Below are 14,997 nucleotides of genomic sequence, written 5' to 3'. Positions count from 1 at the left end.
CGCATAAAGTAGCTCAAACTTGGTTTTGATGCGAAACCGGGGCTGATTAAGGCCTTGGTTATGCAAGGATTAATGTATTGCGGAGGCTTTTATTAATGACACAGACAAAAACTACAACTGTTCATGAAAAAAACCCGAAACAACCACAATCATTAGACAATTCTGATCTAGCAAACTGTCGAGCAGCCCTCCTTCAGATCAGCTTCTAGGAGTTCACGGGGATTGTTAGAATGGTTTAAGGACCTTGATAGCTAGATCCAAGTACCAAGATTCCATTTCCACTTTAGCCTAGGTCCTGGATGCATAGGTTTAGTCTCCACGTGTCGTGCACGGTGGTCTGGTCACTAGTTTGCTGCTGTGTCGTAAGGTCTGTATGCAACCTTATGGGCAGCCCTCCTTCAGCTCAGCTTCAAGGAGACCAGGGGATTGTTAGAATGGTTTAAGGACCTTGATAGCTAGATCCAAGTACCAAGATTCCATTTCCACTTTAGCCTAGGTCCTGGATGCATAGGTTTAGTGTCCACGTGTCGTGCAAGGTCTAGTTTGCTGCTGTGTCGTGAGGTCTGTATGCAGCCTTGTGTGGGCTCCTTTGGTATCTTCATTTCATACAACCACATTTGTATCAGATGTGGACGAAACTTAGTACACAACACTCTTTGGTATATATTATTGTGTTGAAGTGGATAGAATTGAAAATCATAGTCATATGCTAGAAATTACGTGTTAAGTTGCGATTTTATGCGTTTTTAAGCGTTTTTGTCAATTTCGCGCGCAAACTTGGTTTTTTATGCACGAAACATGGCACACAACACTATTTGGCATATATTATTGTGTTGAAGTGGTTAGAATTGAAAATCATAGTCATATGCTAGAAATTACGTGTTAAGTTGCGATTTTATGCGTTTTTAACCGTTTTTGGCACTTTCGCGCGTAAAGTAGCTCAAACTTGGTTTGTTTTGCACGAAACTTGGCACACAACACTATTTGGTATATATTATTGTGTTGAAGTTGTTAGAATTGAAAATCGTAGTCATATGCTAGAAATTACGTGTTAAGTTGCGATTTTATGCGTTTTTAACCGTTTTAACACTTTTGCGCATAGAGTAGCTCAAACTTGGTTTTGATGCGAAACCGGGGCTGATTAAGGCCTTAGTTATGCAAGGATTAATGTATTGCAGTGGCTTTTATTAATGACACAGACAAAAACTACAAATGTTCATGAAAAAAACCCGAAACAACCACAATCATTAGACAATTCTGATCTAGCAAACTGTCAAGCAGCCCTCCTTCAGATCAGCTTCTAGGAGTTCACGGGGATTGTTAGAATGGTTTAAGGACCTTGATAGCTAGATCCAAGTACCGAGATTCCATTTCCACTTTAGCCTAGGTCCTGGATGCATAGGTTTAGTCTCCACGTGTCGTGCACGGTGGTCTGGTCACTAGTTTGCTGCTGTGTCGTAAGGTCTGTATGCAGCCTTATGGGCAGCCCTCCTTCAGCTCAGCTTCTAGGAGTCCAGGGGATTGTTAGAATGGTTTAAGGACCTTGATAGCTAGATCCAAGTACCGAGATTCCATTTCCAGTTTAGCCTAGGTCCTGGATGCATAGGTTTAGTGTCCACGTGTCGTGCAAAGTCTAGTTTGCTGCTGTGTCGTGAGGTCTGTATGCAGCCTTGTGTGGGCTCCTTTGGTATCTTCATCTCATACAACCACATTTGTATCAGATTTGGACGAAACTTAGCACACAACACTATTTGGTATATATTATTGTGATGAAGTGGATAGAATTGAAAATCATAGTCATATGCTAGAAATTACGTGTTAAGTTGCGATTTTATTCGTTTTTAAGCGTTTTTGTCAATTTCGCGCGTAAATTAGCTCAAACTTGGTTTGTTTTGCACGAAACTTAGCACACAACACTCTTGGTATATATTATTGTGTTGAAGTGGATAGAATTGAAAATCATAGTCATATGCTAGAAATTACGTGTTAAGTTGCGATTTTATGCGTTTTTAAACGTTTTTGTCAATTTCGCGCGTAAAGTAGCTCAAACTTGGTTTGTTATGCACGAAACTTGGCACACAATACTATTTGGTATATATTATTGTGTTGAAGTGGTTAGAATTGAAAATCATAGTCATATGCTAGAAATTACGTGTTAAGTTGCGATTTTATGCGTTTTTAACCGTTTTTGGCACTTTGGCGCGTAAACTAGCTCAAACTTGGTTTTTTTTGCACGAAACTTGACACACAACGCTATTTGGTATATATTATTGTGTTGAAGTTGTTAGAATTGAAAATCGTAGTCATATGCTAGAAATTACGTGTTAAGTTGCGATTTTATGTATTTTAAACTATTTTTGGCACTTTCGCGCGTAAAGTAGCTCAAACTTGGTTTGTTTTGCACGAAACTTGGCACACAACACTATTTGGTATATATTATTGTGTTGAAGTGGTTAGAATTGAAAATCGTAGTCATATGCTAGAAATTATGTGTTAAGTTGTGATTTTATGCGTTTTTAACCGTTTTTGACACTAACATCTATTTTCTCTTAGTGCTTTCTACAACCTTTTTTTTTCCGTTGAATGCGGCTACTATGTGCTGAAGTACATGGACGATATTATAAAATCCGTGAAGGAGTTTGGAGTCGAAAATATAGATGTCGTAAGTATTTGTTACGTTCTTAAATAATTATTGGTAAAATCTAATGTTTATATATTAATCTTTTATTTTTATATTATATTATAGGTTTTAAACGACATTCCGAGGGAAACACGCCCTTTGAGAAGTGGAGAGATGCGCGAATTAAAAGACAAGATTGTCGCGTATCTTGCTAATATTTGTCCTTGATAAATGGTAATTAGTATAGATTATTTTTTATACTTTAATGTATATTATATATATATGTACGTACATAATATTATATTATATATACGAGCGATAGTTTATTATTACAAAGAGATTAATGTTGATTATCTGTGATTATCCTTGGATTAATCACTGTTATTACATTGTATTATTATTGGATTATTATAACGATAAAACGAAAAAAGAAAAAAAAATAGAAGTATTTGCTGCAGTCAGAGGCAAAACCGCAACAAATAATGCCCCACTTATTTGCTGCGGTTTTGCCTCTGACCGCAGCAAATCCACTTCCTTATTTGCTGCGGTTTTGCCTCTGACCACAGCAAATAATTCCCTTTTTTGCTGCGGTTTTTAACCGCAACATTTAAAATAGGACATTTGCTGCTATCACTATTGTTGGGGGCCAAAACCGCTGCAAAAAATGGCCAAAAACCCGCAGCAAACGAGGTTTTTTCCACTAGTGAAAGAGTACTTTTCCGCATAAAGAAAGATGTTCCGCGTTGTTAGGGCTTTCTTATCACATCATCCTTCATGCGTGGGGCTAAATGTTATGGTACATTCACTCATTTATTTATTTATTTAATTACTAATGTTATATTACCTTTATACCCTTTGATTATTCCGTTGACCTTGACTCTCGGTCAAGAGGCTTTTTCTGGGTTCTCAACCGTCTTGCTTGGTTGCCAAACAAGTAACTTCTATGACCTAAAATAACTTTCCATCATTTACCACCACTCTCCCTAATACCCATCATGTCCTCCCTTCTCTAGAATAACTTCCCTCTAATTCTTATAAATAAAATCTATCCACACCATTTTAAGCTCAGGCTCATTATTCTATAACAAAACTCTGCCCAAATTGTTACTCTCCGAAAACCTGAATACAATCCTCCAACTTCTCCATTAATTACCTTGCATTCAAGTTAATATTACTTGTTCATTGATCTCATCACCGATCAGACTTGAGCGTCGGAGGGGTTTTCCGGGAGATCACGCCCCGGACAAGGCTAACGTGTGGTGGTGCAGGAATTTAGGTCACATTGGTGGAAGAACTACTTCCCATCTCTAGGTCATGGACAATTGACTTCTACAATACTTCATATTCAGGTATCTTAAGTGTTTCTTGAACTTCCTCATTTCATTATCGAAACAGGTATTGTAACACCCCAGAATTTCCGACCCCTTAGCGAAACCAAAATCGTAAAGGACTGGAGGAAATTCGGGTGTTACATAAAAGAAAAACGAAAAGAATTTAGTTAAAATTTAATTATTAACTTTTTAAAAAAGTGAGTGAGTGGAAATTTCGGCAGCATCTGCCTTAAAACTTTGCGCCTTAAAACTTAACTCCTTAAAACCATACTGAGTTATAAACTTGATCCAGATAACAGCCCAAAAACCAAGATAAGCCAAGGAGAGCACATGGATAAACAACCTACTGAGCTGATAGTTACTGACTGGATGACCACACCTGTTGTACCTACTGACTTGAGGAGCAGCATGTCAAATATGGAAGACCTGCTTCAAACTAGACCAAACATAAGCAACAGAGAAGGGCAAGGCCAGGAGGAACCAAGGAAGAGCCTCACAGAAACATTCAAGCAAGGCAAAAGCTCGCATACTGACCAGCAGACAACAGAACAACAAATCGTCTCCCAGTCCAGCTTGCACAACGTGAAGAACCCAAGCTCCCGTATGGGTGAACATGGAAACTTGGAAAATGGAATCTCTATACATGGACCAAGGAGTCAAGGCCCAAGAACCTTGCTAATTGTACTCACGGAAGCCGCAAACTTAGTTGCAAGGTCCCCTGCTCACCAGTTCTATAATATGGCTGACACTTAGTTAAATAGGCTGCTTATTCTTCTGTTTTGTAATTTTGATTGTATTACACGCGCTCAAATAAGAAAGGACGGAGGTAGTTAATTGCTGTTAGGCGCCAAATATGGCCGTTAGAGTCCTATAACAAGGGCTAACCTCATTGTATCCAGTTAGTTCAGATTAATCAATTCAAGTTTCATTCCAGTAATTGTGTTTTCAATTGCTTGTCCGTGAGAGTCCTTTGTGAGTGAAAACAAAGTGAGTTTCCGGGTTAATTCCACAAAGATTGAAAGAGTGCCTTTCAATTGGAGTGTGAGGAAGAGGCCAATCAATCCAGTGCGGGTTATTTGTCTCTATCCACGGCCAAAGGACCACTTCTTGGAGTTGTTCTGGCCAGCCTTCCTGTTGATTGTTTCAAGCAGAAGGTGAATGTGCGTATATCATTGAGATCAAATTGAAGCTTGATATTGATTCTTGGTGTAGTTCTCGTGTTCTTGGAACATTCAATTCCATATATACATCAACTTGGTATCAGAGCTTAAGTTCTGAATAGGGACCAGAGACAGAGGGATCGGATATAAAGAAAGCCAGGTAACGAGTCACTTTTGCATATTCTGGTGAAGAGAAATCAGAGAGAAAAGGTATAGTGCGATTTTGTTTCAGTTTCGTCAAATCAGGTATGCATTCAATTCGTCATTGTCAATAATTCGTTTTGTGATTGAGTATTTCAGAACATAATTGTTTGTTAAACGAATTTGATTTTAATCTGAGAAATTCTGAAATAATCGTTTGGCGTATTGTTGAATGCGTATAAATTTTTTTCTGATAATTCTTTCTGAGTTGCTTGCGTATCGAAATCTGTCAATTAAATCCATTATATTCGATTCTTGAACGTTCTAAATGCAATACTTGCTATAAAACTGATGATAATTGTATACGAGTGATCGAACAAAACGTTTTCGCTAAAAAACAATTTGTTCAATACGATTTGATTTGTATAACTAAATTTCTGATTGTCATAAGTGTGATTATTGATAGGTAGTCTGGTTGTAAACAATTGAATTTGTTGTTTGTTCTGGAAAGATTGATAAACAAAATTCGATTCCCGAAATTTGTCAGGAAAATAAGGGTTTGTTGTTGTGCATCTGAATTTCTTCCTTATTGTTTGCCGCATTCTATTCTCTGTAAGCAATTGAACACATTAGATTCTTTGATTATCACATAGACTTTAATTTTTGCATTATCTTACATCATCTCACATTCTGGTATAATCATTACATCTATAAAACTGAAATTCTCATTGCTAACAGAACATATTGTTGCATCCCTGTTGTGATCTTGCTTTTGTTTGTGCGTCAACTGTTGTTCCTGGAGCTTGCTGTGGTGATATTATTGATTAGTGGTAACAAGAACAACATGAATACTGATGAGAAACTTAATGAGATGGCCCTGGCTATTCAATAACTCACACACACAGTAGCTAGGCTTAGTATGAACCAACAAGAGGGGGTTATACCTGTGCACCACCATGAGAGAAATACTGAGGATAGAACCATAAGAATTGATGTGTCTGAATTTGGAGGGATAAACCATAATCCTGAGGAATACCTAGATTGGGAGGCTGAATTGGAAAGGTATTTTGAATTCAGAGACACACCTGCAGAACAGAAGTACAAACTGGCTAAAATAAAATTAAGCAAACTAGCAGCAATTTGGCTTGAGCGATTACAGAAACAGAGGAGAAGGGAAAACAGAGAGAGGATCCACACTTGGGAAAAATTGAAGAAACACTTGAGGAGGAAATATGTGCCCATCCTATAAGCAGCAGCTGTTTGTGCAGTGGAGTACCCTTAGGCAAGGCAGCAAGTCTGTAGCAGACTACATTCAAGAGTGGGAAAAGCTTGTTGTGCTGTGTGACATTAATGAATCAGAGGAAATGAAAATAGGAAAGTTCATAGGAGGCCTTAGAGAAGACTTGAGGGAAAAACTTGAGGTCATGCAACATTTAAATTTTGACACAGTATGTAATAGTGCCCTCACATATGAGAAGTATGCAAAGAAGAAGAGCAATTATACACAACCATTCAGACCTGCTGTCCCTAAACCTAACACCATCAGCAGAAATATGGGGAATATAGGCATAAGCACTAGTACATTAAGCAAAAATACCAACACAGTAGCACCCAATAGACCTAAGGACAAACCCAATGTACCCATGAAAGACATTGTGTGTTTTAAGTGCCATGGCCACGGTCACATCAAGAGAGAATGCCCTAATGCAAGAGCTTTCACCAATATGGAATGGACTGAGATTAATGATAGGGAAAGAAGACCTAGGGCTATGCTTGTGGCTAAGGATGGGAAGGAAGAAGTCATCTTACCTCCTACACCTGCTAATGAATCAGAAGGTTCTTATGTCTTGACCAATCTGGGCACATTACAAAGGGCTGAACCAGGGGAGACTGAGAGTGAGACAGAAGAGGAAGTCAGAGAGCAATTATACCCTGAGGAAGGTAGGTACCATTTGCTAATAAGGAGAAACTTTCATGCTACACCAAAAGGAAAAAAATCAGACCAAAGAGAGAGTATATTTCAAACAAAATGCAGAATTAAGGATAGAGTTTGTGACCTAATAATCGATGGGGGAAGTGAGACAAATTTTGTGAGCATGCAGTTAGTTCAAGACCTAAAATTACACACACAAGACCACCCTAACCCCTACAAACTAAGATGGTTAGAGAGCAAAGCTGAGGGTTTTGTAAAGAAGCAATGTTTGATTAATTTCTCCATAGGTTCATATCATGATGAGATATTGTGTTGTGTTGGATATGAATGCATGCCACATATTATTGGGAAGGCCTTGGCAACACGATAGACACTCAATACACAATGGCTTCACCAACATCTACACTATTAGGCATGAAGGGAAATTAAAAGACCTCATTCCCTTACCACCATATAGAATCAGTCCCACACCAACTAAGCAAAAAAAAGTAAGTTTCATTATGAGCAAAGGGGAGGGCCACAAGGAAATTAAAGAAGAAGGGGAGTTGCTATTTTTATTCACTAAAGAAGTAAGTGAGAGCCAAGACCAATACCACCCCAAGGTTGTGAAATTATTAGAGGAGTTTAGTGATGTTTTCCCACAAGAGTTACCCAAGGGATTACCACCTTTAAAAGAATAGAACATCAAATTGATTTGATTCCAGGGTCCCAGATTCCAAACAAACCGGTATATAGAACAAATCCTCAAGAGGCATTAGAATTACAAAAACAAGTGGAGGAACTATTAGCAAAAGGGTATGTGAGGGAGAGTATTAGTCCATGTGCTGTACCAACCCTTTTAGTACCAAAGAAGGATGGGACATGGCGAATGCGTATTGATAGTCGGAGTGTGAATAACATCACTATCAAATATAGGTTTCCCATCCCACGAATAGATGATATGCTAGATGAGCTCACAGGAACATAATGGTTTAGTAAGATTGATCTGAGAAGTGGGTACCACCAGATAAGAATGAAAGAAGGAGACGAATGGAAAACCGCCTTTAAAACAAAATATGGTTTATATGAATGGCTTGTCATGCCATTTGGTCTAACTGGTGCTCCTAGTACTTTCATGAGGTTAATGAATGAGATCCTTAGACCATTCCTAGGAAAATTTGTAGTCGTATACCTAGATGATATCTTGATATATTGTGACATTCGAGAATTTAAAATAAATAAAATAATTTTGGGTTTTAAATTAATTATAAATTACCGTGAATCAAGTGGGTTAAGTGATAATAATAATAATAATAATAATAATAATAATAATAATAATAATAATGATATATATATATATATATATATATATATATATATATATATATATATATATATATATATATATATATATATATATATATATATATATATATATATATATATATATATATATATATATATATATATATATATATATATATATAAAAGAGAGGGGGGGAATTAATACCCAAATCAGAAATTTTTTTTCCCAATTCCCACTCATTTCACGTATTCCTTCACCGCCATTCCCTTCCCCTTCTTCCTTCTCATTCCTTCCTTCTTCTTCTTCTTCGAGCGACAGCAGCACCGGCACCATCTTCACCATCTTCTTCCTCCTTCTTCTTGTAATTGTTGGTGTAAACAAACTAAGGTATTAAATCTCTTAATTTCTATGTGTAATTTCATTTTACTCATCTTTTATAATCGATTTTCTTCTCATATGTTTGAACCCAAACTATTTCTAATCGAAATTACATGTAAGAATCAATATATTTGTAGAATTTATTCCATTAAAGAAGAAAGATCTGAAAATCCTTTTGTGTTCTTTGTTTATCCATTTCGAAGGCTTTAGTTGGGTTCTTTTTAGTGTTGATTAGTATTGGTTTTTGGGTTATTAGTGTTGATTAGTATTGGTTTTTGGATTATTTGATTTCTAGTATAAAGTTTGATATTTATTGAAATTTCAGTCCGGAATTTGAACGTTCTGTTTTCGCCACTTTCGAAGCAGTTCTAATTGTTTCTGGGTTCTGATTCCTTCATAAGAATTGTAGAGCTCCGAGTCACGGTCGCGTGGGCACTTGAATCGCTCCAAAATGAGTCCGTATGAGGAAGTTATGCCCAAAATACTAGCAGGGTGTCTTATAAATTCGAAAATGATATTTTTGATTTACTTGTTCATAATTAAAGTTGGAGATCAAATTGAGTACTCTTTTTATCATGTGTTAAACGCTAAATTTTATAGAATCTTGAATTTATATAAATTAATTGAATGAGTTATGTTGATTGGGAATATTAGCTGGATATGAGATATTGGATAATTATTGTTAGGAATTAGGAATTTATGGCAAATAATGATGATGATGATGATGTCTTGATTTTGGTTGGATTAATGAACTTCTCACGTAAATGTTAGCTGTTCATGGAGGTTTTGATAATGATGATGACAAGTAATTGAGTAAAGTGATACTCTTAGGTGATATATTAGATGTTTGTTGATTTGAGAACTTGTTATGGGTATTATGTTGATTGATAGATTTGGGTGAAGTTGAGATTAATCATTTTGGGTTGTGGATACTCGTTAAGGGCTAATTGTTAGATGATTTAATATTTTAGATGGATTATTAAATTCCTTATGAGCAATAGCGATTGTGGGCTAGAATGGTTACTTTCAGTTTAATAAGATGTAAATGATTAATTAAAGATCAAGTTTTACTAATATATGATGCTTAGAAATGCTAAAACCAAGAGTTATGGGTAAGTATCGAATAATTTGATATTCTTGAAAGTATTATGTGATTCTTTGAGGATTTCTAACATTGAGTTTGAATGTATATATTGGTATTTAAGTGGAAATATTAGAATAGCTGGTGAAACTATGCGTTCTAAGGATGAGTAGTAATGAACTAAATGAACCTAGCTGTAGTATCGTATGCGTTGTTGTGATGCTATGTTGTTATGCTTCAGGAGGCGACTTTATCGAAGAGCCCTTCTAATAATCGCGGGGTAGCAGACTTAGCTTCTTGAAGCGTTATTTTAGGTGAGTAGTAACAGTCCCTTAAAAGGGGTCTGGCCAGGCTACCATTTGTAAAATATTTATTTAAAGCTTGTGAAATTTATATGAATGTTATAAATGTTTATGAATGATTATGCTGATATTAATATGGTCAATGGATCGGGCTTGCGGGCTGGTCATTGACGGAGTTGAGGAACATGGTTCCCTACTCCCTGTTTTGAAGCGAATTGTCATTGAGAAATTGACTAGCTTCACCCGAGAGAGACATAGCCTTAGAGCTATGGATGTTCCTCTCAACTAGATTCCCTGTGCGCACATAGATCTAGGAAACTGATGTTGCTTTTAAACCATTGTTTTGAATTGTTGTGTTTAATTGTTTTGGATTGTTGCTTCTCACTCAGTTTAATCTGATTCCTTGTTGTTTCCATCTTTTAGCTGATTACAGATCGGATCCGGTCGGGAATAATCGGGTTAGCCATGTTGATGAGAGTGCTAAGGATGTCCTTTTGAGCTGAGGCCGTGGAAGCTTATAGTTTGTATTAGGAATTTTGTTTAATGTATATTAGTTCTGATTAGTTCTGATTATGTTGATTATAATGGACTCGTAGTGAGTTGTATGGTTACTTTATGTTTAGATTAAATATTTGGTTTGAGAGTTAGTTGTGTTAGTTTCATAATAGAGCTGGTGATTCCTTTGCCCAGGTTTTGGGATATGATTTACGTTTCTTGGGAAATAATCCCCGTGACGACCCTGTTTACCCAGTCAACGGTAAATCGGATTGTTACATATATAGCAAGGAATTAGGAGAACATTTTAGGCACTTGAAGTTGGTTTTCGAGGTTCTTAGGAAGCAAAAATTATACGGAAAACTGGAGAAGTGTCACTTTCTAAGTCAAGAGATTAGTTTTTTAGGATTCATCATCAATAGAGAAGGGGTAAAAGCGGACCCAAAAAAAATAGAAGCTATCAAAGATTGGCCAATACCTAACAGCATCACTCAAATAAGATCATTTCATGGTTTGGCTTCTTTCTACAGGAGATTCATACACAATTTCAGTTCTATTATGGCCCCTATAACCGAATGCACAAAAAAAGGGGAATTTCAGTGGACACATGGAGCACAAAAGGCCTTCAAACAAATTAAGGAGGCCATGTGTAGAGCACCTGTCCTTAAGCTACCTGATTTCACCCAACCTTTTGAGGTTGAATGTGATGCTAGTGGCAAGGGCATCGGAGCTGTCCTTACACAGGGAGGGAGACCTGTTGCGTTCTTTAGTGAAAAATTAAATCAAAGCAGGTTAAGCTATTCCACTTACGATAAAGAATTCTATGCCATGATTAGAGCCTTAGAACATTGGACACATTATCTTAAAATTCAACCTTTTGTGTTGCATTCTGATCATGAATCTCTTCAATATATAAATGGACAAAAGAAACTAAGTCCAAGACATGCTAAATGGGTAGAGTTTATGCAAACTTTTAATTTTGTAGCTAAATACAAAACGGGAAAGACTAACATTGTTGCAGATGCTTTGAGTAGGAAGCACCATTTGTTGTCCATGCTAGAAGCAAAAATATTGGGTTTTGAAATGCTTAAACCGCTTTACTTAACTGATGATGATTTCAAAGATCTATACCTAGAATGTCAGTCTACACCTAAAGGACTTTTTCATGTTGAACATGGTTTTATGTTTAAAGGAAATAGGCTATGTATTCCCAAGTCACCCATAAGATTACTTTTGGTAAAAGAAGTACACGAAGGTGCTTTAGGAGGTCATTTTGGTATTCAAAAAACTCTTGATATGGTTGCACAACATTTTTATTGGCCTAAGATGTTAAGAACTATAGGTAAGTATATTTTAAAATGTGAAACATGTGTCAAGGCCAAATTGACTTTCCATAAGGGGGAATATAAACCCCTACCTGTTGCGGATAGACCATGGGAACACGTTAGCATGGATTTTATAGTAGCTTTACCTCGAACACAACGGGGAAAAGATGCTATTATGGTAGTTGTAGACCGGTTCTCTAAAATGGCTCACTTCATAGCATGTCATAAGGTAGATGATGCTAATAATGTGGCAAAATTGTGCTTTGTAGAAGTTATACGGTTGCATGGGGTCCCTAGAACAATTGTATTTGATAGGGATAGTAAATTTTTAAGTTCCTTTTGGAACACCCTGTGGAGACTGCTTGGCACTAAGTTACTATTTAGCACCTCACACTATCCCGAGACAGATGGTCAAACAGAGGTTACAAATAGAACATTAGGTACCCTCCTTAGGACTCTTGTTAAAACAAATACTAAGGATTGGGACCTAAAGCTGTGCCATGCAGAGTTTGCCTATAATAAAAGTCCAAGTTTAACCACTAAGTACTCTCCTTTTGAAATACAGCAAACGAGATTGGAGACAAACCCTATAAAATAAACTAGCCCTCCCACAAACTTACGGAGTCTTTGATGTGTTCAACATAGGAGACTTAAAAAAGTGTGAAGACAATACAGAATTGGGGACAATTCTGCTTGAAGAAGGAGGGAATGATCCAGATAACAGCCCACAAACCAAGATAAGCCAAGGAGAGCACATGGATAAACAACCTAGTGAGCTGATAGTTACTGACTGGATGACCACACTTGCTGTACCTACTGACTTGAGGAGTAGCATGTCAAATATGCAAGACCAGCTTCAAACTAGACCAAACATAAGCAACAGAGAAGGGCAAGGCCAGGAGGAACCAAGGAAGAACCTCACAGAAACATTCAAGCAAGGCAAAAGCTCGCATACTGACCAGCAGACAACAGAACAACAAATCGTCTCCCAGTCCAGCTTGCACAACGTGAAGAACCCAAGCTCCCGTATGGGTGAACATGGAAACTTGGAAAATGGCATCTCTATACATGGTCCAAGGAGTCAAGGCCCAAGAACCTTGCTGATTGTACTCACGGAAGCCGCAAACTTAGTTGCAAGGTCCCTGCTCACCAGTTCTGTAATATGGCTGACACTTAGTTAAATAGGCTGCTTATTCTTCTGTTTTGTAATTTTGATTGTATTACACGCGCTCAAATAAGAAAGGACGGAGGTAGTTAATTGCTGTTAGGCGCCAAATATGGCCGTTAGAGTCCTATAAAAAGGGCTAACCTCATTGTATCCAGTTAGTTTAAATTAATCAATTCAAGTTTCATTCCAGTAATTGTGTTTTCAATTGCTTGTCCGTGAGAGTCCTTTGTGAGTGAAAACAAAGTGAGTTTCCGGGTTAATTCCACAAAGATTGAAAGAGTGCCTTTCAATTGGAGTGTGAGGAAGAGGCCAATCAATCCAGTGCGGGTTATTTGTCTCTATCCACGGCCAAAGGACCACTTCTTGGAGTTGTTCTGGCCAGCCTTCCTGTTGATTGTTTCAAGCAGAAGGTGTATGTGCGTATATCATTGAGATCAGATTGAAGCTTGATATTGATTCTTGGTGTAGTTCTCGTGTTCTTGGAACATTCAATTCCATATATACATCAAAACTACGCAGCGGAAATACAAATGTACGAGGGAGGACGCAAAGCCTCATAACAAAACATATACAACCAAAGTTTACAAAAGATAACAAAACTACAAAATTAAAAGATAGCAGTATGACACAGGGTATGCTTCGCCCTCATCACTCTCCCCAAATGCAATGCAATGCAAAAGAAGCTCCAGTACCTGCTACGCTTGTCTATGATCCCTCTGCTGCTCGACATTAGACCAAGGGCCAATGTGTCATAGCAGGACAATCATAGAAAGTCAACAAACAAACATAAACACAAACACGTACACGTCAGTAACTAGCATCAAATATAATAAGGCCAACTACTACATAGCATTATATCATAAAACAACATAAGATGATTTCATAAAACGCAAGCTCAGATAGTAACCGTTTATCGGCCACTTATACTTCTTAATTTCATTACGTGCTTTCCAACCCGAACCATGTGCTCTTGGGTAGAATGCAGGTCTTCACGCTCCTCTTTTCAAACATAAACTCTTGCAAAACACGAATAGCTCAACTCGACCAAGGCATTAACAGTATACCTAACATATGACCTTATAGAGCTTGTCTATCTTAAGGTAAGTTTGATCATATTCCGTAATACCCTTGAGGTAACTTAACTTAGGCACACTTCTCACTAGCATAAACTATTCTATCAATAAGTAGATGTTCTATCAATGAGTAAATATTCTATCAAAGAGTAAACGTTTTATCAACGCGTAAGCTTTCTACCAAAGAATGAACCTACTATCATTAAATAACTTTCGATCAATGAATAAATTTTCTATCACTGAATAACTTTATATCAGTGGATTTTTCTCTATTTCCTGGCATAGTGACACGGCCAAGGGCGTTATCGGCCATCCGGCGCCCATGGCAAAGTACGAGCTCATGCCCCCTCCAGCTGACCCTCTCGGGTCCTACCTTCGGGAAAAAATAACATACTGGGGTACTAAACCAGTGAAGAGGCCACCATATTGGGGTTTGCAAGGCCCGCATGGTAACACCTCGGTCAAGGGGCGATATCGGCCATCCGGCGCCCAATGACCCAAGCATGCTCATACCCCCCTTACGGTGGTCCCGTCGAACCTCACCTAGGGGACTACTAGAACAACCGGACATAATCCAGTTAAGTCATGCCAGCTAATCATAATCTAGTACCTTATCAGATGGGAATAACTTCCACTCTCAACTATTAATGAGCGCCCTGGGATAGCAGCGCGCCAAAACCCACTGAGCCACTCAATAGAATATGA

This window comes from Amaranthus tricolor, chromosome 15, assembly GCF_026212465.1.
Source record: "Amaranthus tricolor cultivar Red isolate AtriRed21 chromosome 15, ASM2621246v1, whole genome shotgun sequence".
NCBI lineage: Eukaryota > Viridiplantae > Streptophyta > Magnoliopsida > Caryophyllales > Amaranthaceae > Amaranthus > Amaranthus tricolor.
Note: the sequence above shows the minus strand (reverse complement) of the source record.